General features: G+C 33.0%; 2 long non-coding RNA genes across 2 annotated transcripts; both read right to left on the bottom strand.

The window, feature by feature from the left end:
- LOC108663190 lies at positions 1,772 to 3,405 on the bottom strand. Its single transcript, XR_001929201.1, has 3 exons — positions 3,364 to 3,405; positions 2,631 to 2,704; positions 1,772 to 1,810 (listed from the first exon to the last, which is right to left on the bottom strand). It is a non-coding gene; the product is annotated as an uncharacterized LOC108663190 (long non-coding RNA).
- LOC108663192 lies at positions 4,382 to 5,549 on the bottom strand. The gene is made up of 3 exons (XR_001929203.1): positions 5,508 to 5,549; positions 4,775 to 4,848; positions 4,382 to 4,417 (listed from the first exon to the last, which is right to left on the bottom strand). It is a non-coding gene; the product is annotated as an uncharacterized LOC108663192 (long non-coding RNA).

Genomic DNA, 5,549 nt, shown 5'->3' on the forward strand with positions numbered 1-5,549 from the left:
GCAACCCACACACTTTTTTCTTTACTATCATATATTTTTATTATTATTATTCTTATTATTTTTTTTTATTTTCATTGTTATTATTATTATTATTTAATAAACTTACATTCTCAATAACCCTACATGGGATGGCCAGCCATAGAGGAAATTAAAGGAAGTTTGGAAGCTTTAACCAAGCAAATGGCAAAATTACTACTTAGCCCTCCAAGGTTTTCACCCTTTTTAATTAAGTTTTCCCAACAACCTTTTAATTCTAATTTTCTTCTATTTTTCTTCCTTTACATGTGTACAATAAAAATATTAAAGTTGCACTTCAATGCAGTATCACCATAATATTTAAATATTCACTTACTAGCTCTAACTCTATTTAATAAAGACATACGAGCACAATTATCGTCGTGTTTCTTCGAAATTCTTTCTTATTTCTTCTCCCCCACTTAAATTAGTCATATAATCCTCTTTTATGACTAATTTCGACAATAGATAAAATATTAATATTTTAATATTATTTTATTTATAAAATATTATTTTATTTCAAAATATTCTTTTACTTGTTGTAGCTCTTTGGCACTTAAATTGATGTCAATTGACCCTCCGTCTCATCGATAAAGTCATATTGATTTCTATACAAGGGTACAGGGTGTTATATTAAAGTTCTCATTTTTATTCTTCAGTTGATTCTTCTTATGCTTAGACCTTTATTGATCATCTTTATTTTTGTGAAAGCTCTCAGCTTTCCAAATCTAAACTTTGTTATCAACCTTTCTAAAGGTTATTAGTTTGTGGTTCACTAGAATCCACTGTTGTATTGGTTATACTTCCAAGCAAAAGGTAGAAGGGTTTTGCTTAATCCTTTAAAAGGCTTCTTCTTGTGTAAAGATTATGCATTAACTTGAAAAGGCAATATCTTGGTAAAGGTTACACCTAATCCTACAAAAAGTAAATTGTAGATGTTACGCTTGCTTCTACAAAAGGCATGTTTTAAAGGTTATGCCTGACCCTGTTGGAAAGGCAAACTATTAGTGGATTCAAACTCCTTGTGCTATCAAGGGAGAAAACGTCACAATTGGAAGGCCAACCTTTATAAAAATCATGTTGAGTCCCTGTTGGTATATGCCCTTGAGCCAATTAGATTAGTCAAGGAATATATATTATCATTTAATGCATATTGAATCACATAACTATATGCGATAGAGGTTTTCCTTCATATTAGTACAATATTAAAGAGTTATTAAGTACTAATTGGATGAAGCCCATGGATCATAAAGGCTTTGCAAGAGAATTGTAAAGTTGTTACAATTATGAGATCACTATGTATCAAAGCGATGTTCCTAAAATTGTTCATAGTCATTGTATTGTCAAGACAAGGCATTGACAATGCTTAAAGTGTCATGACCCGAAACTCCCATCGAGCCCGTGACAACCGTCGTGAAGCCTCGACAGACATTCTTCCCCCGAATGCCTTTTGTGACCTCGTAAGGCTTTTGTACCAGTTTTTCCATTCCTCTCTCTTACTTCTTTTTTTTTTGAATAATAAAATAAAATAAAAATATTAATTAAAATAATCTATTTTAATGTAAAACAATATATATATATATTTTTGAAACATCAAAAATTAATTTTCTGCACATAAAAACAAAATAAATTTATACATACTGTGATATAGAAAACTGGAGTATGCAATTTAATTTACAATGACACATGGGCTCCCAAATAACTGAGAAGGTTTAAGTCTATAACCTTGCTTTCTAGGATGCAACTTCGAAATTTACTTCTCGATGCAATTGATAGTCTACTGCCTATTCTGAGCCTGAAAAATGTATAGGAAGAAGGGGTGAGATTATAAAATCTCAGTGAGTAGACAGACATCATCACAATAATCTAAAGCCGAGTAATAGGAGACAATTAAAATAATTCACCCCAACCCATATAAATAATTGGATTTCATCCAACTACTCAACATGACTTATGTACTTTTCAAAAACTTAGCCCTTGCCAAAAATCCATTCTCGGGGATACCCCGCGAAGGCATCTTACCGAGACCGCCAAGGCTGTTTATTGTCACACACACAAACACATTTCACCTCTGACAACACAGTCGTTCCTTGGTGTTGGTTGAGTCCCAGTTTCACGTGGTGGCCAGCGTGAAGTGTACTCAAATCCTACCTCGGGAGTTATCCTACGCGCCTCTCCAATCGAGGTAAGCTCAATAATTGAGAACCGTGCCCCTCTAATTAGGCTGGCCCACGGAACCCCCGTCACTGCAGTGCCCACTTTATAATCCACCAACCAATAAAATCACAATAGTATGACATGACTCACTTAACACATTCAAGGCAAATCAAAGCAGTTCACATATTCTTTAAATCATAAAAATAACCAGTCATACCCACATTTATCATAAGCCATTTAATGTAAAATCATGGATAAACAACACAATCATAGTATAGGTCTCCAATTACTCTATTTTTGAAATCATTATTAAATTTTCAAAAATTTTATAAAATTATTTTATAAAATCTCATTTTCCCATAAAACACAATAATTTTCCAATTAAACCATTTTTCCATAAAATCACACAATTAAATAAATCTACTCTAGATAATTAAGACGATAGTAAGTTTACTCACTGTACTAGGAGTAGATATACTCCTATTCTCGGTCCTCGGGTGTAGTCTTTTACCCGTATCAGATAGCTCACCACCTATCCACAATACATGACACAAAAAATTCAATAATTTGTGTCAAATCAATATATATTATTTCAGGCTCTTATCCATGCGTATGCACTAGATAGGGTGTGAAATGTTTGGACAATCGCTTAATTACAGTGTCCGACCTAACTCGCCTATACACGGTGTAAATTTCTAAAATCTCCAATTCAACTCCAATTCCATCCATTTCAATTTCAATTATCCAATTATATCCACAATACCTCAATGACTGTGAATGTGGTCCAATTTATCAGTTCGGACCACAAATTACGCTTTTACCCTTAGTGGGTAAAAATTTCAATTTTTTTGCACCAAAAATTCCCATTTAATTTCCAACCTCATAATTCATCATTTTTCCATCTAATTCTCTTAAAATAAAGTCAACCTCATCCTCACACACCATTGGCTAGATTCGGCCTAGAGAAATTCATGGAGAAAATGAATATTTTTCTTGTTGTTTTACTCATAAACATGCTAAACTAACACTAAACACTAACATAGTTCAAAATCAAATTAATCTAACAACTTTCTCTCTCTAAACCCATATGATCAGATTTGAATCCATCATCAAAACACATAATTTAACCATGGAAAATAAGGAGAAATGCATGGAAATGATAAAGCTTAAGCTAAGCTTGAAAAATCATACCTTTAAACACTTGATTCCTTGAAAAATCACACTTTTTCTTTGAATTTTCTCACTCTAGGGTTTATTTTTATTTCTCTCTCTCTCCTGCTGGTTTTGGCTGACCCTCCCAATGAAGAATTCTGGAATTTTCAAGCCTTTTAATAGGCTTAATAAAATATTATTATTTTATTTACCTTTTGAATATTTTATTATTTTATTTTTTCTAGCCATTTTTTTTACTTTCTTTTTCTACCACGCAATCCTCTTCACTTATCCATGTCTTCCATGAAATTTCTAGACTTTTCCAAAGTTTTGGTGGAGTAAATTTTTAAAAATTACACTTTTACCCCCGTAAAGTGAAAAATTACGTTTTTACCTCAAAAACTGAAAAATTGCCCATAGACATATTTTTCATGCCTTATACTCATACCATTCTCCAATTTGTCAAATGTGATCTAAATTCTCTCAAAATCTCAAAATTTGTCAGTGGGTGGAAAAGTTACGATTTTGCCCCTAAATAGTGAAAATTCTGATTTGACTCCGAATTGATCCTCGAACTCCGAATTACCATTTTGAGTCATCCCTGAACTGTGAAACTCTTAATTTCACCTTAAAATTCCTATTTGAACTAGTTCGAGGCTTAATCGACTCAATAGTACCATTAGGGGAATATCGTCTTTTAACTAAAGCCGAGTAATAAGAGACAATTAAAATAATTCACCCCAACCCATATAAATAATTGGATTTCATCCAACTACTCAACATGACTTATGTACTTTTCAAAAACTTAGCTCTTGCCAAAAATCCATTCTCGGGGATACCCCGCGAAGGCATCTTACCGAGACCGCCAAGGTTGTTTATTGTCACACACACAAACACATTTCACCTTTGACAACACAGTCGTTCCTTGGTGTTGGTTGAGTCCCAGTTTCACGTGGTGGCCAACGTGAAGTGTACTCAAATCCTACCTCGGGAGTTATCCTACGCACCTCTCCAATCGAGGTAAGCTCAATAATTGGGAACCGTGCCCCTCTAATTAGGCTGGCCCACGGAACCCCCGTCACTGCAGTGCCCACTTTATAATCCACCAACCAATAAAATCACAATAGTATGACATGGCTCACTTAACACATTCAAGGCAAATCAAAGCAGTTCACATATTCTTTAAATCATAAAAATAACCAGTCATACCCACATTTATCATAAGCCATTTAATGTAAAATCATGGATAAACAACACAATCATAGTATAGGTCTCCAATTACTCTATTTTTGAAATCATTATTAAATTTTCAAAAATTTTATAAAATTATTTTATAAAATCTCATTTTCCCATAAAACACAATAATTTTCCAATTAAACCATTTTTCCATAAAATCACACAATTAAATAAATCTACTCTAGATAATTAAGACGATAGTAAGTTTACTCACTGTACTAGGAGTAGATATACTCCTATTCTCGGTCCTCGGGTGTAGTCTTTTACCCGTATCAGATAGCTCACCACCTATCCACAATACATGACACAAAAAATTCAATAATTTGTGTCAAATCAATATATATTATTTCAGGCTCTTATCCATGCGTATGCACTAGATAGGGTGTGAAATGTTTGGACAATTGCTTAATCACAGTGTCCGACCTAACTCGCCTATACACGGTGTAAATTTCTAAAATCTCCAATTCAACTCCAATTCCATCCATTTCAATTTCAATTATCCAATTATATCCACAATACCTCAATGACTATGAATGTGGTCCAATTTATCAGTTCGGATCACAAATTACGCTTTTACCCCTAGTGGGTAAAAATTTCAATTTTTTTGCACCAAAAATTCCCATTTAATTTCCAACCTCATAATTCATCATTTTTCCATCTAATTCTCTTAAAATAAAGTCAACCTCATCCTCACACACCATTGGCTAGATTCGGCCTAGAGAAATTCATGGAGAAAATGAATATTTTTCTTGTTGTTTTACTCATAAACATGCTAAACTAACACTAAACACTAACATAGTTCAAAATCAAATTAATCTAACAACTTTCTCTCTCTAAACCCATATGATCAGATTTGAATCCATCATCAAAACACATAATTTAACCATGGAAAATAAGGAGAAATGCATGGAAATGATAAATCTTAAGCTAAGCTTGAAAAATCATACCTTTAAACACTTGATTCCTTGAAAAATCACACTTTTTCTTTG

The sequence above is a fragment of the Theobroma cacao genome, chromosome 9 (genome assembly GCF_000208745.1).
Source record: "Theobroma cacao cultivar B97-61/B2 chromosome 9, Criollo_cocoa_genome_V2, whole genome shotgun sequence".
Classification (NCBI taxonomy): domain Eukaryota; kingdom Viridiplantae; phylum Streptophyta; class Magnoliopsida; order Malvales; family Malvaceae; genus Theobroma; species Theobroma cacao.